Raw genomic sequence first — 27,215 nt, forward strand, 5'->3', positions numbered from 1 at the left:
TTTAGGGACATATGGGAGTTCCCAGGCTGGGTCAAATTGGAGCTGCAGCTGCTGGCCTATGCCTCAGCCACAGCAACACCAGATACTTAATCCACTAAGTAAGGCCAGGGATCAAACCCACATCTTCATGGATACTAGTTGGGTTCGTAACCCACTGAGACACAACAGGAACTCCCTAAAATATTTTTCTTAAAATTACCACTTTGTTACCTATTTAATCATATTTTCTCTATTTCCTCCTTGGTTTCTTTGGTACAATTTGACCCAAGCTTTAATCTTTTCTTCCTGAACCCATTTCTTGGTGTGCACGACTGCATTTGCAGGGTTTTCAAGCTCTCCCGTGTCCTTTCCACATACTTTTTATCAGTCTCCTTTACTAATTTTTCCTTCTCTTCCTCTAGCTCAGTGAAGGTTGTCCAGGCAGCTCAGACTCTCCTTTTACTCTCTCTGTGCCCTCTCTGGGGCTTTAGCCTTCAGCTCTGAGCAAGGAACTCCCTATCAATCAATCGATTAATCAATCCATTCATCCCTTTCTCCAGATTTTGAACTACAATTCAAACTTTCATGTGGATTACACTTGCAAATTAGTGTAAATTCATAGTCTTTCTGAAAAATCAAAATTTCTTCCTCTTCACAGAACTGTATTCATTAGAATGCTGTAGTTACAAATTACAGAAAACCCCAACTGAGCTGGCCTAAGAAATAAGAAGAGTTATTATCTTAAGTAATGATAAATCTAGGTGCTTCTCTTGGCTCTGGCCTACCCCGTGGGTCAGTTCTGGCTTCTATTGGCTCCTGTCATGGTAGGTAGGCTATTATAACATCCTCAGTGATCATATTCAGATACATCAGCCTCCAGAAAGAGGGGCCAACTCTTCTTTGTGGTTTTTTTGTTTTTTTTTTTTTAATTTTTTTTTTTTAGAGCAACGAAATCTGTTCCAGAAGTCTTGCTAGCAGTCTTCCTTTTGGTTCTTTAAAAAAAATTAGTAACAGCTTTATTTAAATATAACTTGCATACTACATAATCCACCTATTCAAAATATACAATTCAGCATTTTTAGTACATCCACAGAACTGTGTAGACACACCACAGTCAACTTTAGAATATTTTCAATGTCCCCAAAGTCTGTATCCATTCACAATCACTCTCCATTCCTCTCTCCTGTAAGCTCCTGACAAGTGCAACCTACTTTCTGCTTTTATGGATTTGCTGATTCTAAACATTCTGTTCAAATGGATTCATAATGTTTTGATGACCATCCATGTTGCGCCATGTTGTGTCAGTATTCTTTTTTTATTGCCGAATAGTATTCCACTGTGTGGACAAATAATATTTTATTTACCCATAGTGTAATTGATGGACATTTGGGCTGTTTTCACTCCTTTGCCTCTTTTTGCCAAGAATTTTGCCATAGGCTCACACTCAGTCACTGGGAAGAAAACGGAGCCACCTGGATGTCTTGGACAAATCAACACCCACCCCTGGGGCTGAGGATAAGTGCATCTTCTTTTAAGCAGTGGCCACTTAGAGTAGGGTGAATATTTGAACAAAACTGGAAGAGGGGAGGAGAGATGGGGAATGTAGGATAGACAAACAATAGGATCTGCTAAACGCAACCAATACTTTTTTAGTCCTAAAACTCTGGCTCTTTCTTCTTCCTGACCAGCGATAGCCAGTTTTTAGCTAAGCTTGTATATTCAATTTCTACATTTCTCCTCTCTCTCCCCTCTCTCCTCTTTTCCCTTCCCCTCACCTGGTTGGGTGCCCTCTCCACTCTCCCTTCATGCTCATATTACTTATCATCTGTTTTTTCTCTAACAGCCTCCTGCTTATACCAGTCTTTCTGTTGTATCTTTTTCTCCCTCCAGCCCATCTTATACATCTTGGTGAGAGCACTCTTTCCACAGCATCCATCTACTGGTAATAATGTTTCAGCCCCTGCTCAAAAGTTTTTTGCACCCTCATTGCCTATAAAACCAAGTCCAAATTCATCATTCACACATTTAAGGCCAGGTTCATTATAACTTTAACGACTTATTCTTCTAAGTTCCAAATTCATTTTTCTCCTTATGAAAATCCTACCCATACTTTAAGACATCTCAAATAAGAAGAACTAACATTTGTTAAGCTGCTGTTACATTTCAGCACTGTTTTATTACTTATCAAGATTATTCCATTGAGTTCTCATCAGAAGTTTAGGAGATCCCTTTTTCTCTGCCTCTCCTTCTCACTCTCTCCCTCCCTCTTCTCTTTCTTCCCCTCTTTCTTATTCCCACTTCTTCAAGTAGACTTCTGATTCCCAATGCATTTTTGTGGTGCTCTAATTCAAGTTCCATTTGGTGACCTAATCATTAGCTTCAGAGAGGTTCCATCTGCTAAACTGAATGGGGCAAGGCCCTGTGGGAGAGCAATGAAACCATCCTTTAATTGAGTTATTCTCTGCCTTCTCGAAACTGTGTTCTGACATTTCCAAGTCCCTGGCTTGAGCTGACTCAATTCCAGGTGTCACCCATCACATGTGAGATGCCAAGGAGATGGAGATATAATAACAACAGTTAATACTAAAGGAGCACCTACTATGTGTCAGGTACTGTCATGAGTACTATATATGCTCCAATCTCATGTCCCCCTTACCTTCACCCTGTGGATTCCCTCTTTTACTGATGTGGAAACTAGGGCCCAGAGATGTTAAGCAACTTGCCCCATGTGTCACAGGCAGGAAGAGCCAGAGCCAGAATTACAAACCAAGTCCTCCTGACTCCAAAACTCCTTCTTCTTTACCTCTCAGCCCCTCCATGCTGCCTCCACAGTTGGCAGGCCTGGTTGGATTGCAGTCTGCAAGCAATTAGCAAAAGCAGCTCTCCAGCAAATCTAGAAACAATCCAATCTGTAAAAGGGGAGGGGAGAGCCATCTCAAAAGAGAGAGCCTTTTTCCTCCCCAGCTGGTTGAGGGGGAGCAGTTTGCCACAGGCTGCTGAGGGCAAGGAAGGGGCGGAATGTTCACTGAATGCTCATTCTCCCAATTGTTTTTCTATGACATTGAGCTCACACTCCAGGGAAAATGCAGGGCCTGAACTGAAATGTCGTCCAAAGCCATTCAGTCAGGGCTTTAAAAGACGCTTTTGTTGGTGAAAATCTTACTGTCCTGAATCTCCCTGGGCTTTTGATTGCCTGATAAAATACAGGATAATCAGATAAGTTTGAATTTCAGATAAACAACAAATATTGTTTTAGTATAAGTATGTCCCATGCAATAGTTGGGACATACTTATACTAAAACACTCTTCGTTCTTTATCTGAAATTCAAATTGAACCGGGTGTCCTGTATTTATATTTTCTAAATCTGCCAGCTCTGCCTGAGCTTTGGGGAGAAGCGTGTTCCCTTCTGCCCTGATGGCTGACCAGAATCCAAACAGGTTATATCATTCATGTGAAGGAAGTAAATCTAAAGATTCATTCTGGAAGCTGCATGCTTACGCTTACTCTATGTTGTCCCTTTAAGGAAACTTAAAAAAAAAATGATGCAGGCTCTGTAAATGATAACGACAACAATGATAATAATCCTTTCAGGATCTGGGAAATGCCTTGAGGGTTTGGGGGAATCAACTTTCCACTTAAGTTCCTGAAAACTGCTCAGTACAATTTGTATTTAATAAAGATCAGCAACATCTCTGCCCCAGCATCTTGGGAGAGCATCTCATAGAGGAAGTGGGACATGGCCCTGACTTTGCTGGAGTAGAGGCATCTTCCTTGGGATTAGGGTTGAACTCTGAGCACCATAATACAAGCGACAGTGGAGGGTCAGGTGTAGGAGAGGGAAATGGGAGGATGGAGAAAGAAAAGAGGGCAGGAGAGGGAAGAAGCTTCAGTACAAATTCAACATTGTTTTCTCCATTGCAGTGCTCCCTGCTTCCCTCTCAGTTATAAGGCTGAGAGCACATTCTTGGCATTGAGACTCTCCTACTTGGACCCTTCTCTTTTCTCGGTTCTTGGCACAGTGAACTTGGCCATTTGCTGCAGAGATGGGCCATTCCAGAGAGTGCCCCATCTAACCAGCAGCAGGCCAGCTGTCAGAGCAGCCTCTTCAAAAGAGAAGACACCCGGGGAAGGAGAGTATTTGCCAAGTAACTAAGTGGCCCCATGTTTCCAGGTGTTTAGTGTATGTTTGTGGGTGTGCACAGCGGCGAATACAAGAAGCCATTGTGTTCTGCACTCTGAAGCTGGCTGAGGGCCTGGTAGCTAGGCTGGGTCACGATTCACTGCAACTCAACACATTTTTATTGAGCTTCTAAGTCCAATACCCTTTTTCAGCCTGTAGGAAATGTAAAGATAAGACTGATCCTTGCTTTCAAGGGACTTAAAATCTAATTTAGGATAAGGCAAAAAGATAGCAACGGGGCAGGCAGAGCAGGGGAAGTATCCTCAGAGGGGTAAAAGCCAAAGTTTTTAAGATGTTCAAGAGAGAATGAAAACATTTGCATGGAGGAAAGATCAGGAAAGATGCAATAGAGGAGGTGAGATTCAAAATGAGCCTTTCTGGATGGGAGAGTTCATTAAGTTGGGCATGCAGGAGAGGACATACTTGATAACTGGCGTTTTATTGTGTTTTGTATAGAAAGAAATCCACTCCTAGCAAATCCAAAATGAATTCCACTAGTGGTAAGCACAGTCAGACCAGGGGCAGTAGTCAAAGCAGAGAAGCATGAACAATTTCACTATAATGCTTTCTCTCAGAGTGGCCTTGGTGATATCAATAACTGAGATGGATGGCTAAAACTAAACACCAAGCCCACGTGCCAGATGTGCTGTTGTGTGGTGTACATATAATATCTCACTTAGTATGAATGAATGGCAGCTTCCTGAATAATACTATCATCTCAATTGCAAGATTAAGAATATGATACAGATTATCATACTAAGTGAAGTCAGACAGAGAAAGACACATATCATATGATATTGCTTATATGTGGAATCTAAAATATGACACAAATGAACTTATTTACAAAACAGAAACAGACTCATAGACATAGAAAACAAACTTACGGTTTCCACAGAGGAAAGAAGAGAATAAGGAGTTTGGGGTAGCAGATAAAACAATTACATATATATATATATTCTTTTCCATTATTGTTTAATATATATATATATTCTGAGTCACTTTGCTGTATACCAGCAATAAACACAATATTATAAATCAACTATACTTCAATTAAAAAAAAAGGATTATGGTTGAGTAAATTTATACAAGCCCACCTCATCCACCTACTCACTCTGATTTAGGTATTCTTCCATTGGTGTTACGAAGCAAATTATCTATTTTTTTCTCCCAGTTTTTTTTTCATTGATGTACAATTTTTTGGCAATGTATGGATTCAGTAAAAATGACCAATATGGACTAATAGAAAACTAATTACTCTTTTTTCCCCTCTTTATTTATATTGTAAAAGTATTGCACAGATGGAATCTTACTGTAATGCATTTCACTAAAACAGATTTAAGTTTTGGGAGTCATGTGTGCTTGTTATCACTGTGAGTTGCTGTGTAAATATAACCCATTTACTTAAGAAATTATGTATAGTAAGTTTTTGGTAGTCTCTGATCAATGTTTGTCTACTTTAGAAATTTTGATCTTTAAGTAGAGAATACCTATACTGGATACCTATATCATATTTAATAAGATATGGGAAGGTTTCTAAAATATTTTAAGGAATCTGTTGTATAACATTGTAAATGGCTGGGGTTTGCTTAATTGTGCCATCAAATTGTGGAAAAGAAAGGCCCTGGCTCCTTTAAGAGAGAGGTGGAGAGCTTTGGCAGCCTGTGAGAACTGTTGGCACACTCCTTGGAGTAGAAACCACTTTCTGAGTCAAGGAAATGTTGATAAAGGAGGAAGAGGTAGAGGTCTGAGCTGGCTTTATGGGGGCCTAAGTAACCTTTTCCTGACTTGGGGAAAAAAAAAATAGAGAAACACTATTAAATAGGCATTGATGGCTGAGCTTTCTTTTTAGCTAGTAATCTTTTTTTTTTTTTTTTTTTTTTTTTTTTTTTTTTTTTTTTTTGTCTTTTTAGGGCCATACCCATGGCATGTGGAGGTTCCAAGGCTAGGGGTCTAATCAGAGCTGTAGCCTCCAGCCATATGCCACAGCCACAGCAACACTGGATCCGAGCCACATCTGCAACCTATACCACAGCTCATGGCAACGCCGGATTCTTAACCCACTGAGCAAGACCAGGGATTGAACCCGCAATCTCATGGTTCCTAGTTGGATTCGTTAACCATTGAACCACAACAGGAACTCCTTGTCTTTTTTTATTTTAGGGCCAGACCTGCAGCATATGGATGTTCCCAGGCTAGGGGTCAAATCAGAGCTGTAGCTACTGGCCCACATCACAGACACAGCAATTCAGGATCCGAGCCATGTCTGCAAACTACACCACAGTTCACAGCAATGCCGGATTCTCAACGCACTGAGTGAGGCCAGGGATTGAACCTGCTTCCTCATGGATGCTAGTCAGATTCGTTTCTGCTGAGCCACGGCAAGAACTCCATTAACTAATAATCTTTAAGAGATCGAAAGAGGTTTTTCTTAACTTAGAGCAAAAGGAAAGGATACCCTTGAAAGCAGCCCTTCAGATATGAGGATGAGTTGGGTGCCAAGCCTTCTCTCATGAGAGCTCAGTATGGATGTCAGTCAAAGAGACAGTGGCTCTATGAAGAGGCCAGGCAAGTGAACTATTCTCTCTACAACTCAATTTCCCAATCCAGTAAATGGGCCTCTTACTGTTATTTCATAGGGCTGATATGAAAATGTATTTTCTCAACTAATTGGTATTAAGCACCTTTCGTATTGAGCCCTCTGCAAATAAAACAGACAATCCCCACCTCCATGGAATGATTAAATGAGACGATGCCTACAGAGTCCACTGCAAGGAGTCAATACCGTTGTCCCAGTTATGAGACGTGCAAATGTTGCAAAAGTCCATCTCCCAGGCCTCTTTGGAAGAATCTTCCCATCTGAAGCACTGATAGGTCAAGGGCTACCCAGAAGTTCCAGAGTTGACACAGGCTCCCAGAATGAGGTTTCCTTAGGCCCAGAAGGAAGACAGTGCTGGGAGTGATCACTGATAACGGCATTTTATGTGGCAAATATCCTCCAATTATATTTCTAGGCTTGGAATTTCTTTTTTCTTTCAACTTTCCTATATGGATATTTACTATGTGTCAAGTCTTTAGTTAATAAGTGGTTAAACATGGATATGGATCTTTAAATTTCCTTCCTTCCTTCTCTCCTTCCTTCTTCCCCCCATCTTCCTTTATTTTTCTCTCTTTCTCTTTCCTCTTTCTTTCTCCTTCCTTCCTTTCTTCCATCTTTGCTTGCTCACTCTCTCTCCCTCCCTTCTCCCTTCTCCCTTCTTTCCTTTCTTAATACAAAAAGCATCGACTAGATCTTTCTAAAAAGCCTAATTAGTTCATTTATAAAGGATCTGTCATAACTAAGGCTTCTTAGAAATGGTTGCCACAGGCCTTTTAGAAATTAATCAATGTCTCTGTCAATCAACAGAAAATGTGTCACTGCAATGCTGCAATATTTTTACTGATTTATATACTTCCGCTCTTATTTTATTGCATAAAACACATTATTCCCTCTTAACTATGTATCTAAACCTAACTTGAGACCACAGAAAAGGTCTTCTAAGACAAAATTTCTTCTAAGTATAGTTTATAAAAAAGTAGCAGAGAATGATGCTTTTTATGAACTGCAACTTTATGAGCTGCCATATGGCACACACCAGACTGTATTTTTAATATCTATCAACGAACAATCGATCCGTCAACAAACAGTTATTGAGTATACGCTTGGTGCAAAAATTCATGTTGGATCCTGAGGGAGTTACCCTCAAAATTTAAGTAAACAAAATATAAGACAGAACCTTTGCCTTTGGGGACCATGAAGTTGGGAAGATAACAAAAATTTAATTAACAACTCAAAGTCAAGTGACAGTTGTCCCCTCCAAAATGACAAAGAAGAGAGTATCCAGAAGGCGTTGTGATGAAAGTTGTCCTTCAACCCCAGTTGGGGTTTAGGCAATTCATTTTCTCAAACTTGTATAATGACAAACCAGGGACAAATGTCTTCCGAGCAACCTCAGCTGCCATGTGGAACAAAACAGACTGTATTTCTCATATTTATCAGCTAACAAATTCATCAGTCAACAAGCATTTCTTAAGTATCTGCTTTGTACAAGAACCAATGCTGGATCTTTTAAATTTATTTTTTAATTTTGGAACTTAATGAATTTCAGAACATATGTGTCGAATATTCAGAGGACAGATTTTTCAACCTCTGTGATGTTCTGGGAGAAGCTGAGCTCAGCTTCCAAGAGTAAGCCTCCTTCCTTACTTCCCAGGGCCTCTGAGGCGATGCATTCAGCATCCCCCATAGCATAGATTGTTGCAAGCTCAAAGTGTAAGAATGATGACATTCTGTTGAGCCTGTCTCCACTCACAGGAACTTTGCATCTGAGTGAAAGGGAAGTTGAGTCTAGGAGCCTAAGGAATCTTGAGGGGCTACTTCCTTACATGTTAAAGCCAGCAAAGTTCCCTGCATCAGACAGTGGAATTACTTTGGTTGAGAAGGAACTCATGCACAATAATCTGGTAACTCTCAAAGTGAAAATAAGAACTTGCCCCTTGTTCATTCCCGGGTCCACGGGCCCAAGCCATGAATCAAGAGTTTTGGCTCATTAAGAAAGACAGGTTATTGGGTATGTTGTGGGGCCACCCATGTTTTATGAGGCAGGGAGTGGGTTATACAAAGTGCCACAGAGTGAGAAAGGAAGATGTTTGAAAATATTTTTCTGCTTCAAGTGCTAAGATTATAAGTGTTTTCCTAGCCCTGTGGAATTCCTCTAACAGCCTGGGGATTTCTAGGTTTCTAAGAAGCTTGAGGTAGTTATTAACCTAACACACAGTCAAAGGGAGCCGAGAGCCCTTCTATGCCAGTGGTGTGGTAGGATGTCTTCTTAAAAGTCTTTTTAAAATCAGGCATGTCAGGGAATCCTTTCCTGAACTAGAGCCTCTGAAACTGGGGTGATGGTTCTTATCCTCATCTTCCTGCTTGCTTTGCTGAAGCACAGTGTAAGCAAATAAATATCAATGAATTGCTTAATGATTTTCATAAGGCACTATATTTTCAAGGCAAGGGGCTCTCCTGAAATGTTTGATCTACTCCATATGAATCCGTTTTCCAAATGGCCAGCACATGTCGAGGCCTGCTATCCTCTGGGTTACAGGAAGACTCCTTTGATGGGTTAACCGCAGAGTAACTGAACTCTTTTTCAAGTCCCTTTCAAAAGTTCCTTTGTCCTGCTGTGGATCTTGCCACTTGGATCATTGCAGCAGGAGATTGCTCCTGGCAAAGGGTTCTAGTACATTCTCCCTCTGATCTGGGTTTGGTCCCTGGGTAATGCCATCTGCAATCTGTTGTCCCAGAGGTTTAAGCACCTGGCAATTACGACACAATTAGCAGACTCTAGATGGGCCACTCATTCTTTTCCTGTACTCTCCACCCAACTCACACCTGAATGAATTTCCTTAAAGCCAAATGAAGTCATCATCATTCTCAACCATCTTAGGGAAGAGTGATCTTGCTATTAACAAAACTTGCTGGCAGCTGCACGATGCTGCCTTTTGTAGGATGTGATTGCTTTCAAAGGGGTCTTCCATGCTCTAGCCTTGTCCACTCTTTTCCCAGACTGGGTGGAATGTTTGGCCAATGACTTTTATGACAATATGCATAAGCATAGTAAATAGGTTATTTAGTTTGATTTATTTCTACAGATTTTTTTTTTCTTTTTAGGGCTGCACCCATGGCATATGGAAGTTCCCAGGCGAGTGGTTGAATCAGAGCTACAGCTGCTGGCCTACACCACAGCCACAGCAACACAGAATCTGAACTGTGTCTGTGACCTACACCATAGTTCGCAGCAATGCAAGATCCTTGACCCACTGAGCAAGGCCAGGGATGGAACCCGCATCCTCATGGGTCCTAGTTGAGTTTGTTTCCACCATGCCACAACGGGAACTCCCTCTGCAGATTTTGATATTCATTAAGTTACAGCATGATGAGTGGGACATACATGAATATTGCCAAGTTGGGAGGGCAAACTGAAGAGATGAAGAAGGAAGAAAAAGGAAATTCTGGTAGCTGCCAGCAAGTGAGCACAGTGCCTTGGCACGTGGGGGTCACTGAGGACCAAAGTATTACATCTCGTGATTTGTTTATACAAATTAAATCTGTTGTGAAAAAAGCTCAGCTTTCAATGTAAGAATGTAATAACTATTTACAAAAGCAATAAAATACATGATAGTGTAAGATTTAAGAAAATAAGGACCTCCTTTCCTTCTTTGCTCTGTTTTTAATGTTAAAAATATTTCCATTAGGGAGTTCCCATTGTGGCGCAGCGGAAATGAATCCAACTAGGAACCATAAGGTTTCGGGTTCAATCCCTGGCCTCGCTCAGTGGGTTAAGGATCCAGCGTTGCCGTGAACTGTGGTGTAGGTTGCAGACTCGGCCCCAATCCCGAGTTGCTGTGGCTCTGGCGTAGGCCGGTGGCTACAGCTCCAATTAAACCCCTAGCCTGGGAACCTCCATATGCCGCGGGTGCGGCTCTATAAAGACAAAAGACACACACACACACCAAAAAAAAATTTCCATCACTAATACTACCATTATTAGGTATTTCTTTTTTCTTTTTTTTTAGGGCTACACCCTCCACATATGGAGGTTCCTAGACTAGGGGTCAAATCGGAGCTGTAGCTGCTGGCCTATACCACAGCCACAGCAGCGCAGGATCTGAGACTGTGTCTGTGACCCACACCACAGCTCATGGCAACGCTGGATCCTTAACCCACTGAGTGAGGGCAGGGATCAAACCTGAGTCCTCATGGATGCTAGTCAGGTTTGTTAACCACTGAGCCATGACAGGAACTCCTTTTAGGTATTTCTTTACCTTAGATTTACTGTATACTTCCAAAATGGACTTATTTTTTTCTTGCCTGCTCTGATGCTGGGTACCCAAAAGCCTCAGCTCCTTACCTATCCATACACTCTGTATATTGCTAGCAGCTTTGGTCTAGTTCAGTAAACCTTTACCAAGTGGCAACTTTACCTGGCCCAGCTCTAGCTTGGCTTTCCAAAGCTCATATTGCATTTCTCTATCTTTCTTTCCTGATATTAATTGAAATCCTGTGATGCAAAAGTCCCTTTTCAGACTGCTGGCACTCAGTTCTCTTAGTTGTTCCCTCCTCATGCAAGAGGACTTGTTAATTTCAGGCACCCCTTCAAACTACATTTCCAGTTGAGAGTATTTGAATTACCATCCACACTGCCACCTAGACCAGAATGCTGGGAGTCACAATGGACTCCTGTCGTCTCATTACAATGCTCCTCCCACGTCCTGTCAATTACCAGCTTCTACTGGTCTTCCTCGGAAATCTGCCCTCCTCTGTCTCTGCCATAAGGCCTTTCCTCCAGGCTCCAAAGGCTGTGTCTCACACCTGGACTTGCCATGGTGACCTCCACTGTCACCTCTTTTTGCTTCCATTCTCTTTCCTCTTCTCATCCACTCATTTCCTCTTTTTGTACAAAGCCTAGGTTGTCTTTACCTGAAAATGTATTAGCTAATAAGTCATGGAGCTATGAATCAAACCAGTTGGCAAAGATTTTTTGTAAGTTATTTTTAAGTTTTTTTTAAGGTATAGCATTTTCCTGAATGTTTCCTATTATCAACTGTAATGTGTCATATGATACATTACATGATTGATTTTCTAGTGTTAAATAATTCTTGTATGTATGCCACATAAAATATATTTTATTTGATATTATACATACACACTTATTTTGGATTTCTTGCTTATATTTATTTAGTATTTTTGCATCTTTGTCTATATGTGAGATTGATTCTTATTTTATCTCTGTTTGGCTTTAACATCAGGATTATAATGAATTTTTTAAATAAAATATGTTGGTGAATTTTCCCTTGTTTCCTGTTCCTTAGAATGGTCATTTGCTAAGGGTTCTTATTTCTTCTTTGAAGTTTTGGAAAAATTGTCCACAAAATCTCCTGGCACTTCTACCCTTTGTGGTATACTTTTGACTGAGTTAATTTTTTTCCCCTCTTACTGGTTTTAGGTTTATTTACTGTCAATTTCTTCTCAAGTTAGTTTCCATAATTTATGCTTTCTAAAAATTGTATGGTGTGTCTAAGGTTTCAAATACATTGGTCTAAAGTTGTTCATGTGATTCTCTTATGATTTTTAAATATTTACTTTTCTTGCTTCAATGTTCTTTTTCATATCTAGTACTGTTTATTTCTGCCTCTTAAAAAAATCAATCATGCAGGAGTTTGTCTATTTAATTACTTTTTTGAAACAACCAGCTTTTCATTTTGTTGATCAGATGACCAACTATTCATTCTTGACATCACCACGAGGGTAATTTTTTGGAAACTCAGATCTACTTTTGCAAACCTGTCAGTGGCTCACCATCCAACTCCAAGCTCTGGCCTCTAACTACTTCACCAGTTCATCTCTCCACATCTGCTCTCCCCTCCAACAATATCAGATTCCTCCAAGGGCCTAAAATGTCAGCTCATTTCATGCTCTGACTTTGTACAGACTTTTCTTTTTTTCTTCCATTATCCACTTAGTCCAAGTCTTTAAATTCCAGCTCAAGTTTTCCTACTTTGTAAAGCTTTTCCTGACCCTTTCCTTCTCTCTCTAGGTAATTACATCTCCCTATACCCCCCGCCTTTTTTTTAGGGCTGCACCTGTGGCATATGGACGTTCCCAGGCTAGGGTCTAGTTGGAGCTGTAGCTGCCAGCTACACCACAGTCACAGGAACACAGGGTTTGAGCCGCTTCTGTGTCCTACAACACTGCTCATGGCATCACTGGATCACCGGCCCACTGAGTGAGGCCAGGGATTGAACCCACATCCTCATGGATACTAGTTGGATTTGTTTCCTCTGCACCACAATGGGAACTACTTCCTTATATCCTACTTTTGGGCCTTGCACATGTTCCTATTTTTTCATCTATCATACTTTTTTTTTATATCATATAATATCACACGTCTGCCTCCACTTCTGGGCCATAAGATTCCCGAGGGGGGTGTGCAATCCATTTTTCACCTTTATTATTACTAGCACTTTTAACTTATTTTTCCTACTTCCATATCTTTCCTTTTTTCAAAAAGAAAGATAAAAAATAGAGAAAAGATACTATATCTTTTTCCTCTGTTTTTTTTTTTTTTTTTTCCTGCACTGCCCAAGCCTGTGGAATTTCCTGGGCTAGGGATTGAACCTGAGTTATAGCAGCAACCTGAGCCGCTGCAGTGACAACTGCATACTGAATCACCTGTGTGCTACTTAGTATCAAATCACATGAGAAGAGCTAGTATCATTAATTTTCCAGCTATACAAGCCAATATTTTCATCTCATAACAACTATTTTTATGCCTGGACATCTCAATGTATTTCAAATATTGAGGTATATATATATATATATATATATATATATATATATATATATATATTGTCTTTCTCACAGAGTTTTCTTTTTCTATAAACATATACACTATTTCATTAAAAAGGATGGTAGTATTTCATGACCAACCCCACTACTTTCATAGTTAGGCAAAATATTGCAAGTAGGTAATTCAAAGAACCTCTGTTTCAGCTCATAGTTTTCCTCATCCAGGAACTTAACACTTTACAACAGTCAACCCAGATATGAATACACAAAATAAGATGCTATTTAAAAGAGGCTGTTAAGTGGTTCTGAAAATGGAAGTTAGAAACCTAGATTTGCATCCAAGTTCTACCACTTACACATCAAGCAAAACTTGAATCAGTTTCAGCCCCATCAGTAACATAGTGGTGACGATACATGACCCGCCAGGTTCCTGTGAGGGGTAAATCACATGATGTGGGGAAAACAGGAACACAGCACAGTGATACTCAGTACCCTTTAACTGGCACGACTGAAAAAAAAAAAAAATTACACATATACATACTGCGCAAAAGGCAATTTCACATTACCAAGGCATTACTACTGAGGCATTCAATGTCAGCCTAATTAAAGAAAATCCTACTTTCCTTGAGGTTCTGTTTGCTTTCTGAACTTTTTGGCCTGGAGCAACACCTTTTGCTAATCCATTTTATATTCATTGTTTTAGTCAAGGGACAATTAATCAGACACTGGGATTTGGGAGTCTTGAGTTCCACGTCGAGCATGCACAGTCTGGTGACCTTGAACAATCAGTGGAATCACGCTCTTTTGTGAACCTCTTTTTGCCTTGCCCTGAAGGCAGAGCATTAGTCCCATCCCTCCTTTCTGCCTGCTCAGCACTAACTCTGCAACGCTTGTTACCCAAAATCAGGACATCGATGTTTTAATTCACAAGAAAAATCCAATTCATGTAATATCTTTATCCCTCTATGAACTGTGGGGGGAAAGGCAAGCAACCAAGCCTAAACGTTCAGCCGAAAGCATTTGCCAATATTCCTTTCAAGCAATAACCTCTCCGCAAGGCCAGCAGCTTTTTCACTGACACCTCATTTTGCTGCTGGAAAGAAAACCTTTTCTACATTCACTGCCTCCACCTGAACTGCTCGGTAATTGAAAGTCATTTTGTTTTTCCAATCACCCTCGGCAGCGACATGCACACTACCCATCCCCTTCACTGTCTAAATCGGGGGCTGAGGAAAAGTCCCTGTGGGAAGCGTGAACAGCCAGCAGCTGCGCTGGGCCTGGCCAGCTGAACTTCAGCCTGCTCCTTGGCCCAACCCCAGGACTGATAAAGCCTTTGCTAAGCTTTAGATTTCCCAGGCTTTTGTGAGCCAAAGGGAAGACCGCTTTCGTCGGTCCTGATGGCCTCTTTGTGTTCCTTGGGCCTGTTAACTCTTGTCTCAGGCAGGAAGAGAGTGAGGGGGACCAGGCTCGGTGCGGGGCCCATGCTTCCAGCCTGCTTCGAGTTGTCCAGCAAAGGCTGACCTATATTCCAGTGACACACACCAGATCTGAGTAGGACAGAACTGCCCAGGGAGCCGCCCACCCCTCCTCCTCCTGCTTCCTCAGCCAAGAGGGCAGCCAGATCTGTACACGAAGTTCTCTCTTGTCAGCCTGATGGCAGGACAGGGCTCCAGACGGGGGTTCTTAGGAGGTGAACCCCCACCACATGAACCGCAGGGCACCCCCTCTCCCCCACTGTCTTTCCTCCAGGGAGTGTAGCAGGAACCAGAAGGGTGCAAAAAAGTCGGTCTCTTGAGTTTGTTCAAAATTATTTCCTTCCAGCCATTGTTTTTGGAATGCTTTGCTGCATTTCTTTAGAGTGGGCAGATGGCAGGATCCTGGAGGTGTAAAACAGCTACAAAAACCAAGATGATTCAAACAGAAGGAATATGTATAAACCCTGCTGGATCATCCTAATATTAATCAGGAGAATTTTTTTTTTTCCTTCTCTCCAGGATGTTTAAAGTCTTCATGTTTTCTGTGTGCCTTCCCCCTTTAAAAAGAACACAATGTATAAATGGGTTGCTTTGGGGATCTTGGCTGGGAGCACTGGCGTCATTTTTTTGTATTCAGCTTATTTTGAGGACAAGCCCAATGGACAGACTTGAGAGCAAGACCTCTCACTTTGAGGAGACAGAGGAAAGTGAAAATGGAACTCCCATGGAGGGGAGCCGAAACTGGACAGCCAAGGATGGTGCCATCCAAAATACAGGAACCATGCCTGAAAGAGATAATTTCAAGTTGAGCTGTGGTTTACCACAGTGTCCTCGTGATCAGTCGAGTGGTCAGATGTCAGGGGTGACTGAAAATAAGTGCATTTTCCCACAGTGAAAGAAAAAAGAAGAAAAAACAACAACAACAACAACAACTTTGCCCATTCGAAGCAAATACTTGCACATTTCAGACTGGTTGGAGTAGGCTTGAAAATGTACTATCATCCTTGTGACTTGAGTGGAAAAAGCTGGAGAAGAAACAACGGTTATTTGCTTTTGATTAGCCACCCCACACCCCCTTTTTGTCCCTAAGGACCACAAGGAGTCTTTATTGCTCTGTCCCATGTTTTGTTCTATTCAAAAGATCTTCTGGGAGCAAGGGTTATGTGTTTACGCCATGACATGGCTGGCACTGGCGGGGAGAGGAGAAGGAGTCCCAGAGTGATTTCAAATTGAAGGGTTTGGTGACTATGTGTGGGCTAGATCTTCTTCCTTCCACCTGTGGTACAGCCTGGCTTCAGAGAGGCAGCTGCAGAGACTTCTTTTCCTGCTGGGTGTGTGCAGAAGGACTCTGGGATTCAAAGCGTTAAAGTGTCATCTGCAATGGGAAAAATGGCTTAACCACAAATGCATCCTGTGCTGGCCTAGTTATGTGTTACTGCGTATGTGTGTACTTTTTTTTTTTTTTTCCATTTCAAAATCTCTCTTTCATGAGCTCATATCCTAAAATGTCTCCTTTCTAATTTAATGAGAGGGATTCCATCCACTCAGAACAGGGTGCTTTCAACCATCATGTCTGCCAGAAAATCACAGAAAACCTCAAAGGTGAAACCCAGAACATCAAATCACTGATTGGAAAAATAAAGGTTTGATTTGGAAATCACACACCAGGCAACCTGAAATCTCACTCCCCTGGTGTCTATTCTTTCTTTTCATCTTTTTGTTCATCATGAATCCTGATCTGATCTCCCCGATCTCACTGAGCCGGCAGCACCTTGAGCAATGCGGTGGCTGCAAAATCCCCTGCTGACTTTGTTTTGGCTGGAAGTACAACCCACATATGGGAGAATTAAGCTAAAACATCACAGAGCTAATAGCATGCCTCTGTGCAGCGGTAGCCGATCAGTAGAAAAAGGTGACATCATGGATATTCCAGAACTTCAGGTCTGTGGTGCAAAGCAGCTTCCCGGCTGGACATGAGAGCCAGAACCTGGATTGGAGACAAAAACAACTCTCCCTTCTCATAAATATCTGCTCTGGAGTTCAAAAATATTCTAAGTGCGATGGCTCAGAAATGGTCCCTTTCCGTGGAGACCTATCTGATTTTCCAAATCCAATCACAAACTTTTTAATAGCATGTCATGAACCTCTCAGCTCATTATTTCTCTTCAAAGCCCTCTGGTTTGCCAGCTTAGAGCCTGTGAAGTGTTGTTTGATGATGTGCTGCACCATAAATAAACGCATAGTACATGCTAAAATCCATCCTTCACTACTTCTGGCTTTCCCACCAGGAATACTGCCATATAATCAGGGATGTGTGATTTGCTGCAATTGCTCTGAATCGAGGGTTTTTTCTTTAAACACAACCAATGTGTAATGTAGGTAATATAACAGATTTATTACGTTTATCTAAATTCCATTTTTTTTCTCTTCCTGTTCCTTCCCCTCTCCTCCCACCCCATTTTATGTTTAGGGTGTCGGAAGTAAAGAGCGTAGGACTACAGACAGGTCCCCTAAACTAGCAATCACAGCTTTAACCATTCCTCACTGTAGGAAATAGATAGACACATTGGATAATTTACCATGTCTCTAACACCCAGTGTTCCCTCGGATGTTTTGAAGTTGTGAGCAGACAACCATTTTACATGTGTAACCAGCCATGAAGGTTAGCATACAGAACGGAGGTTATTGTTGTAATCAAATAAAGCTCACACAAGCTAATCTGACATGTGTTTTGACTAATTTTTTTTTTTGCTCTATGGTAATTAGGCAAAAAATGGTAAGCGGTTGACCCAAATAACTGTCATTTGTATTGTTTCATTGCCAGTAATGGTGAGATTAAGGTGGTTATGGAGTAGGGACATAGGAACACTGGAATCTTATTCTCAGTCTGACTCCTTTCCCTGCACCACAGCTGGAAATATACAGGGAGAGAACAAGGGTGTGCAAAGGATCTTTGTATTAATTCCTGGGGCTGTGGACACAAAGCCCATTATATGGCCCAAGGAAGCATCACTAGAGAAACTGCCTTGGCTTGGGCTCCATGTTCCAGGACAAGCACCCAGACATTTCAAGTCTTGCTACCAAATGTACAGCCTGTGGACTAGTAGTGATGGCATCACCTGGGATCTTGTTAGAAAGGTACAATCTTGGGAGTTCCCTTTGTGGCTCAGTGGTTAATGAAGCCAACTAGTATCCATGAGGATTCGGGTTCGACCCCTGGCCTTGCTCAGTGGGTTAAGGATCTGGTGTTGCTGTGGCTGTGGCGTAGGCCGGCAGCTATAGCTCCGATTCGACCCTTAGCCTGGGAACTTCCGTATGCCTTGGGTGCAGCCCTAAAAAGCCAAAAATAAAAATTAAAAATAAAAACAGAAATGTACAATCTTGCAACTTCTCACCCCCATCCCTACCCCTAAATCCTGCCACAGCTAGACATGGATTATGACGAGATCTTCACTGATGTCTATGTACATTCAAGTCTAAGAAGCACAGCTCAACCTACTCTGTTCTCCTTCCCTAGGCTAGTGGTTCTCAAAGTGTGATCCTTGGATCAGCAACATCAGCAATACTAGGGAACTTGTTAGGAATGCACTTCCCTAGGCCCTGACACGGACCTGCTCAATTAGGAACTGGGGGCTGCCTGGAACTCCAGAGTTCAAAGGTCCTCTGGGTGCTTCTGAGGACATTAAAGAGAAACCATTGCTCTAGGTCAAGTGTTCTCAACACTTAGGGCATTTAAAGCCTTCTGATGTTCAGGCTGTATTCCTGGTCAATAGAATCAGAATCTCCAGGGCTGAGCCCCTGGCATTAGTAGTTTTTACACCGCCCCCCCTGCCACCCAGTGATTCCAAAGTTTGAGTGTCAGTGCTTCTGACACTTTGGTGACATGATATAAATGCAGAGCTCCAGGCTCTCCTAGTTCAGTGACCCTGGGCTTCAGGTGAAGATGAATACAACCAAAGTGTGAGAATCCTTTACCACTGCTTCTCAAAATGTGGTCCCCAAACTACCCAGCCTCCTAGTTGGAAATGCAATTTTCCTGATTCCATTTGAAAAGTACTGATTGGGAATCTCTGATGCACACTAATTCCCAGGATTTGAGGATATGTTATGTGACATGGCAAGAAGAAATTCAGTTTTCTAACTGCTGTCCATAAAGTAAGATTATCCTAATTACCTGAGTGAGCCCAATGTAATCACAAGTGTCCTCTGAATGTGGGAGAGGGAGGCAGGAATGTCATTGTCCCAGAGACACGAAGTGAGAAGGTTCCACCAGCCCTTGCTGGCTTTGCAGATGGAAGAGGCTGCTAGGCAAGGGATGTGGGCAGCCTCTAGAAACTGCGAAAGGTAAGAAAACAGCTTTTCCCCTGGAGCCTCAAGAAGACAACATCATCCTCCTGTCACCTTGATGTCAGCCCACTGACACCCATTTCGGATTTCTAACCTCTGGAACTATAAGATAACTAATTTGTGCTGTTAGAGCCACTAAGTTTGTGGTAATTTTTCATAGCATCCATGGATATTTGTAACTGTACTTAATGTTAGCTGATGATGTACTTTTCCCCTTATTACGTGATGTCCCTTTACGATTACCAAGTTCAGTCTGGATTAATTTTCATTTCAACACGTACCTAGTAGTCACAAAATAAATCCTATAGAGACTACTTATGAGCACAAATTCTTATTGTATTATTGTCTAACCATAAGGAACAGAAACTGATGCTCTCTAATTTCAGCAGCAAACCAATTCGTTGGTAGAATTAACTGGAAGGCTGGAGGGTCAGATTTAGAAAATTAGCAGGGATTGAGAATGATCAATTGCATGAAATCAGACGATACACTCAAGATCAGGACTGGTAGGGGTCAGAGGCTCCACAGGATACTCAGTACCAGTAAACCTGGGCTCCCAATGCCACCACTGCTGCTATGAAAAAAATTTTAACTCTCTATCTTTGTGTTTCCCACTCAAGATTCCAATTTCCAAACAAAAATGTCTAATTGGAAGGATGCAGCTCTGACAGAGGTGGGTCAGCCTCTCTGGATCTCCCAGTGGTTAACAGTGCCCTACCTTTCACCAAGGCCTAAGCAAGGAGGGTTGGGGCCCAGAAAACTCCACAATGACAAATGTCCACTACACTTAGCATCTTTTAGAGTCTCAGTCTGTTTGGGCTTCTATAGTAGAATACCATAGGCTGGTGGCTTATAAACAACAGAAACTTATATCTCACATTTCTGGAGACTGGGAAGTCCAAGATCAAGGTGCGGTAAATTTGATGTCTGAGGAGGGTACTCTTCCTGGTTCACAGACAGCTGTCTTTTCTTTGTCTTCCCAGAGCAGAGATCTCTGGGGATTAACTAATTAATAACAATAATAGAAGCATTAATTCCATTCATGAGGACTCCACATTCATAGCCTAATCATCTCCCAAGGGCTCCACCTCCAAACACCATCATACTGGGGATTAGATTTCAACATATGAATGTTGGGGAGAAATACACATTCAGTCTATAGCTCTGAACTTCAGTTTTCCTGTCCAAACTATGGCAGTAGGAATCTCTCCTGATTCGGTTCCACCCCAGATACAAGGTATGTTCTAACCATGGAGAGCCATCGGAAGTTTCTTGAGTGTGAGCATGCACCTTCATACCTTTGCTGTTCCTTTGATCTGCAGAGCTCTCCCTCCTTATCGGTCTGTGACCACCAATACTTAGTGCACCAATCCTGAGCCTGTTCTCCTTAGATCCATTTCTTGCCTCCCTCTGCACCAATCTGTGTTGGAAGGGGCTGACCCTTGCAGGCTGCATTTTCTAGTCTTCTGGCTCGGTTAGACCAATGCAAGGCAGTAGCAGAAGATAATAAGGGAGGAAGAAGAGAGAAACCTAGTATTTTTCTTCTTTCTTGGGTTTTATCTTCAGCCTCAGCGTCCCCCCCGCCCCCCCATTGTTCCTCTCTTTCTGGAAGGTCTAACTTCAGGTGACCCTGGACTCTGAGCCTCACCAATACCAACTATTCTCTTTGTCCCTCTAGCCCAGAGATGTTCACAATGTTTCCTGTTGTTGCTAATCTATGAAATGCCTCCCTGTCTTGTTTGACCTTTTAGTAATTCTATAACCTGTTCTGATTTCTATTTCTATGTAAAAATTACCTCTAAATTCAGTGGCTTACTGAAAACAACCATTCCATGGGTCAGGAATTTGAACAGGGAATGATCAAGTTGGTTTATCTCTTGTTCACAATGTCTGGGCTTCAGTTGGGAAAACTCAGAGACTGGAGGCAATGTGACATCTGGAAGCTGGAATCATCTGAAGGTTATTTACTCACATGTCTGGTGCCCGGGCTGGGATGACTCAAAGACTGGGACTGCCAAAGAGAGCACCCACACATGGCTTAACACAGCACGACAGCCACAGAGCAGTCAGCCAACTTACTCAGGGGCTCAGGGCTCCCAAGGAGAGTGTTCCATCCAGCAACAAGCAGAATTTCCCTGCTGTGTCCGAGCTTCTGAAATCAAAGAGCATCACTCTCCTCCTACTTTATTCATTGAAATGGTCAGTCACAAGTACACCCAGATTCAAATGGGATGGCCAAGCAGGGACACATCGCTCAATAGGAGAAATGTCAAAGAATTTGGAGGCCAGGTTTTAAAGTCACCATACCTAGATGACCAAGTTACAATATGAAATTGTGCCATTTTCCTTACTTAGAATGTTTTCTGTTTTCCTGGCTGGACCCTGAACATTCAGTTCAGTTATTTTCCCTATTAAAATTCCTTAAATTCCCCTGATTAGAATTGGTCCCTCCCACCTTTGTGCTACCATGACTCACCATAACACTTGGATAAACTGTTCTAACCACTTACATGCTTCTCTCCCTTACCAGAGCATGGGCTCCTGGAGGGACTAAGTCTTATTTATCTTAGATGCTTTCAGTCTTAGCACACACCTGGAATATAGTAGACAATAACATATGTTGAGTGAATTAATGCATATTGTCCTCTAACTCCACTGATCACCAAAACCATATTGCATTCAACGCCTGGAGAAAACTGGTTGGAAGCCTCCACAGAGCTTTGTAAAGATTTCGACTCCTGATATTGAGCACAGGTCATGAACTCAATGCCAGCAGGGCCTGGCATGTAAATGAGTAAGCCTGGCAGTTATAGAGTCTAGCCGGGTGAGGTGGGCTGGGGCCAGTGTTTGCCCTGTCTAAAAAGGCCACTCTGTAGATAACCCTAGTCAATTCATGCTGTCAGTGAGTGAGTGTGGCTTGGTGTTTCAAGAGCTTCTAATTTTGTAGGAGAAGCTAGCATCTTAACTTGATACGATATCTCCTGATTTTCAAATGTTACAAAATAATTCAAAAATTTAAAAACTGCCGAATGGGCCAACACGCTGCCAGCCAAAACAAATGTAACCTTTGGCTGGGACCACTCATCTATCTATGTCCTCTGATTTAGACTTCCCTGGGAATGATCCACAGATAACTTCATTAACCCAAACTTCAATGGCTGGAGATCATCATTCTAAAAATATAATTGCAAAAGAGGCATATAAATTTGTTAACTAGTTAGACTTTTTAACAAAACAAAATAGATAATAACATAACAGGATAATAGAGCAAACCGCACATCGATTTGCTCCATTCTTCCAGCCTTAATTGTTTTAAAAGCTGTAAACCTAAAATGCATGATAGTTTTATCTTTGAGGTTAAAATAATTCCTCCACTGCTGCCATTGATCAAAATGTTCAATAGTCAAAGAGAAGGTGCAAAACTGCTATTTAGAGATTAGATCCCTCTTCCACCATTATTACCCGGCCCCTCATAAAGACAGCAAGCAGGCTGATGCCTTTAACTGAAACAGCACCAAAACGTAAATTTTAGAGTATAAAAGGAGGGCATTAGACTGGAAGTCCAGATACCGTCTTCTAGGACTTGTACTTGCCAGTGCCACACACACACACTGCCTGGCAAGAGGTGGGTACTCAGTAACCCTGGCATGAATTTATACATGAAAGAATCTGCGGCTAAAGAACTTAGAGCAATTCATCTAAACTGGTTGTGCCCCTCAGCTTCTTTATGCGCAAAATGAGAAATCTGAAAGTTATTTTACTCATTGTCATTGATAAGTAGGCCAAGTACGCATTAAGCTTCCTAATAAACAGGTTCTCATTTAATTTCTATAAGCTCTAAAAATCTATACACATCGAGGATGCAAAGAGTGGATGCGGTGGCTGTGTAACTACCTAATAGACTGCTCTTCTGTTTACTCTTGAAACACGTGAGAGTGAACAGAGATCTTAAATTCATAAAAAGTCAACTGTACCTCAGAAAACTAAAAATAGAACTACCGTTTGATCCAGCAATCCCACTCCTGGGCATCTATCCAGAGAAAACCATGACTCGCAAAGACACATGTACTCCAATGTTCATTGCAGCACTATTTGCGATAGCCAAGACATGGAAACAACCTAAATGTCCATCGACAGAGGAGTGGATAAAGAAGATGTGGTACATATACACAATGGAATGTTACTCCACCATTTAAAGGAACAAAATACCAGCATTTTTAGCAACATGGATGGACCTAGAAATTATCATGCTAAGTGAAGTCAGTCAGACAATGAGACACCAACATCAAATGCTATCACTGACATGTGGAATCTGAAAAAAGGACACAATGAACTTCTTTGCAGAACAGATACTGACTCACAGACTTTGAAAAACTTATGGTTTCCAAAGGAGACAGGTTGGGGTGGGGGGGATGCACTGGGGGTTTGGGATGGAAATGCGAAAAATTGGGTTGTGGTGATCACTGTACAACTGTAAATGTAAAAAAAATTATTGAGTTAAAAAAAAAGGCACCTGCAAACACCTCCATGCACATGTTCACACAGGCATGCATGCACTCACAAGCATGCACACGTGCACACACATACATGTGCCCTTGCACAAGTATACTTAAAGCTGCAGTGATACATTTTGTTTTTTGACATCTTCTTGTGACTACCTCTGTTATGGCAGAAGTTCATGGAACTTAAATCATTGAACCCTCTTTGAAGATTCCTTCCCAGCACATTTCAGTTAAGCTTTGTCAAATCTCAGGCAAAGGCCAGGGAGAAATCTAAGTAGGTCATCTAAGCTTTTTTCTTGTCTATAAAGCTTCTTCCTACGGTGTGCCATACACAGAGCATTTATTCCCATTTGAAGCTTGTCAGAGACAACTGCCAAGAAGTGCTTTATTATAGGGAGTTGAATCCTTACTTCCAAGAGTATTCATTCCTGCTCATCTCAGCAGAGATGAGCTTGCTAGTCACGGATACTCAGAGAAAAATCAGCCAGTGAGCTGCTCTTGGTAAGCAGCTGCTGGGTCACCTAGTCTGCCTGGCACCTCTTTCCTTCCTCCTTGCCTCCACCCTAGACACTTTCCTATACCCCCTCTCTTCTCTCTCCCTGCCCTTGCTACCTGGCACATGGTAGGCACCCTACATATTCAATGAACTATTCCTATTGACCTCACCAACTTGCTCTGGCAGAAAGTTCAGATGGTTCTCTAAGCTGCCAATCAGAAAGTCAGATTTTGTAATGATTCATGGAAGAAGGAAAGCCTTCATTTTCAAATTCACATTCAAATTCACATGAATTGAAATTTTCAGTTCCTGTCCCACTCCTCACACCGTCTAGCTCTCCACATAGATGTGTAGATGTGTGCTACTCTGGCAAACTTAGCTCACCATCAGGCTTCATGATTTGACGTGGGTCAGAGGCTTGACTGGAGGGTCTAGGACTGAAGTTTAGTTTCCCATCTCCCTCTGCTCACATCCTTTACTCGTTTAAGACTTCTCAGATCTTGTCTTTGCTCTTTCAAGATTCTGTTAAGTTTCTGTCAATGTGCTAAGTACTCTGTCCTTAATCTCACGAGCATTTATCAGCCTGTACTGCCATTGGTTCAGCAGGTATCTTTTTCCCTTATTGGATACCTTGGGGCAGGGCTGAGTCTTACTCACTATTTTTTTTTTTTTTGGATCCATATTTGTTATCATTTTATGAGTTTTATTTTTCCAATAGAAATGTTTTTATTTTTTAATTACTCAATGAATTTTGTTTTTTATTTTCTTTTAAAGAATGTTGTTCATTCTCTATTTTATATGCAGCTCCTAGTGCACTCCTGGGCACATAGTGAGTGCTCGGTTAATTGACTACCTTAATGAATGGATGGCTATTTTGCAAGTGTGCTACATAGATAACTTTGGAGGTCTACACTCCACCGAACACAGAGGCCTGAGGCTACAGATGAACATTGCTGAAATTGCACAAGTTGGTGATATTAAATGTTTCATGTAAAACAATAGATGTGTTTTACCTATTGTTTTACCTATTGCTAGAGAAAGGAAGGGTTTCTAGCACCAGAGCTCTGCATCTTTTAGCGCTTGGGTTTTGAACTCTTGCTCTAAGTCCTCAGGCGCTGGTGAATTTTTCTGGAGCTTTGGCCTTATATAGCTTTGCTGAAGATAAAAGCAGTGTTTAAGGAAACATTTGGGCAATGTCGCAGGGCAGCCAACTTGAGCAATTTCAAAAACAATGTTTCTACTCGGCAGCTCCGGCTGTGGATGTGATTTGCCCACTGCATTTCAGAGCCTGGGTCAGTGTCCAGGCCAGAGTCCCAGGGGTCCGTCTCTGGGGTAGGAGTAAAACTCTCACAGTGCTCTCAAAGTTGCTTCATGAATTTTTGGCTTTAACATGACAGTGACCATCTGTCCTGCCCATTCCCTGGGGGAAACGCTAAAGGCAACAGCACACGGACACACAGGCGAAGGAAGCAGGGTGCCAAAGCCCGAATTGAGAGAAACTTCCCGGGTTATCTTCATTGCGTTCAGGGGTGGGACCTGGGGAGCGAGTGCCAGACGGGCTGGGCAGCTGCTGGGTGGGCACAGGAGTATTTGTTCCTATAGAAGTGTTTCTATAGGACATCTATAGGGTCTTTAGAACTTGGCACCAGCCTTGCCCTGAAATCCATGTGGTGCCTTTCACAATGTTTCTGATGCCTCTTTATTACCAAAGGAGCTTTCTGGTAGCTATGCTGTCTCTGGCCTGGAATTCACTGATATTCTGTGAAAATACGATAGAGACTTCAGAATTCTAAGCCAGGTTTTTGCCTTTCCAGGAAGAGAAGGTCATGGTATCCATATGCTGCGAGGAGCAAGAGGCTTGCCCCCAGTGCCCTTGGCATTTCTCTGCTCCCTCCCTCCTCTCCTTCAGCCCTGGATCTGTCCCCTGGGGCCTGGCTTTCAGCCAGTTGTCAACTAATCCCTGCTAAGGTGTTAGGTGGCAAAGGCTCAAAGGGTTATTAATCCTTGTAGGACCTTTCCACATTAAACAAAATTTTTTTTTACTAAATCAAGGGGCATTAAAAAATCATCGCCACAACATGAAAACAATTTCTTTGTGTTCCCTAATAAATCTTACATTTATAAGTGAATATAGTTGATTATGACATATATGCAATATTTGGGTTTTTTTCACACAGAACATTTCACACATTTCTTCACATTTCTAAAAGTCCCATTTTCATGGGAAGATACCTTCTGCAGCATCTGTAACATCTCATGATGATTTTCTCCCTCAAACACCCCAATGCCCTCCCTCTCTGCCGGCCTCCCCACCAGTAAAGTGAGCCCCAAGTGGAGGGGGCTGTCATGTACCTGTGACCCCTGCCTCCACCTATGTCTGACCCCTGCCACAGCTGAATGAACGAGACTAGCATCAGATTTAAGGTGAGGCCATAGGGCTCTTTTCCCAGAAATGTGAAGTCTACGAAAGGACTTGTGTTGATCCCTTCTTGGGGAGCTGAATCTGAAGCACATCAGATTTGGAGTTGAGAGGTGGGTTTTCTCCACCAATGATGTGGACTGGAGAAGAAAGGAAGCTGAAAGGAGAACAGTGCAGATGTGTAGACAAGGACAGAGGTACCCTGAGGCCCAGGTACATTCCAGCTCTTGGTTTCTATGAGACACACCCGAATTTTTTGCTTAAGCCAGCGTTGGTTCATTCTTAATCATTTGCAAATGAAAGAGTCCAAACCAGTTATAGTAATGATGATACTATTGACTACCCTGAACATGTGCTGTGTGCCAGCCACTTTACTCATACCGGCTCATTTAATCCCTTCAACTACCCAATGAATTAGCTCAGAGATGATTAGTCAT

The 27,215-nt window shown here is 42.0% G+C and overlaps 1 protein-coding gene across 6 annotated transcripts in view; it reads right to left on the minus strand.

Annotated features, from left to right (window-relative positions):
* The window catches only part of RNLS (renalase, FAD dependent amine oxidase), a 417,533-nt gene that overhangs the window by 79,146 nt on the left and 311,172 nt on the right, over positions 1 to 27,215 (minus strand). The window contains exon 11 of one of the 6 annotated variants that reach the window (XR_014827665.1): positions 14,025 to 15,571. The exons of the other annotated variants lie outside the window; for them this stretch is intronic. The gene's annotated coding sequence lies outside the window, so the exon portion shown is untranslated. Of the gene's footprint in view, positions 1 to 14,024; positions 15,572 to 27,215 lie in introns of those variants that run through there. 6 annotated transcript variants of the gene reach the window in all.

The sequence above is a fragment of the Sus scrofa genome, chromosome 14, assembly GCF_054392235.1.
Source record: "Sus scrofa isolate SSC_HxYL_T2T_F1_AM1 chromosome 14, Sscrofa_HxYL_maternal_Yorkshire_Landrace_v2.0, whole genome shotgun sequence".
NCBI lineage: Eukaryota > Metazoa > Chordata > Mammalia > Artiodactyla > Suidae > Sus > Sus scrofa.